Here is a 217-nt window from a genome sequence, read left to right as displayed (position 1 = left end):
GCTCACTAACAGATTTAGACAGATTAGTGAACAGCATTTGAGTGAAATAAGCCTTTTGTGTAAATAGGAAAAGTCTTAGAGTTCAGCTCGTGAAAAATGGGGGCAAAAACAAAAGTGTTGCGTTTGTAATTTTGTTCAGTATATATACACCGTGCTTAAATTTCTATTGACAGTGAGGAAATTGTCATGATATGAAATGCTCTAAAGCAACCCGACC

Source organism: Etheostoma spectabile, chromosome 1, assembly GCF_008692095.1.
Source record: "Etheostoma spectabile isolate EspeVRDwgs_2016 chromosome 1, UIUC_Espe_1.0, whole genome shotgun sequence".
Taxonomy (NCBI): domain Eukaryota; kingdom Metazoa; phylum Chordata; class Actinopteri; order Perciformes; family Percidae; genus Etheostoma; species Etheostoma spectabile.
The sequence above is the reverse complement of the archived record's forward strand: the minus strand, read 5'-3'. Positions refer to the sequence as shown.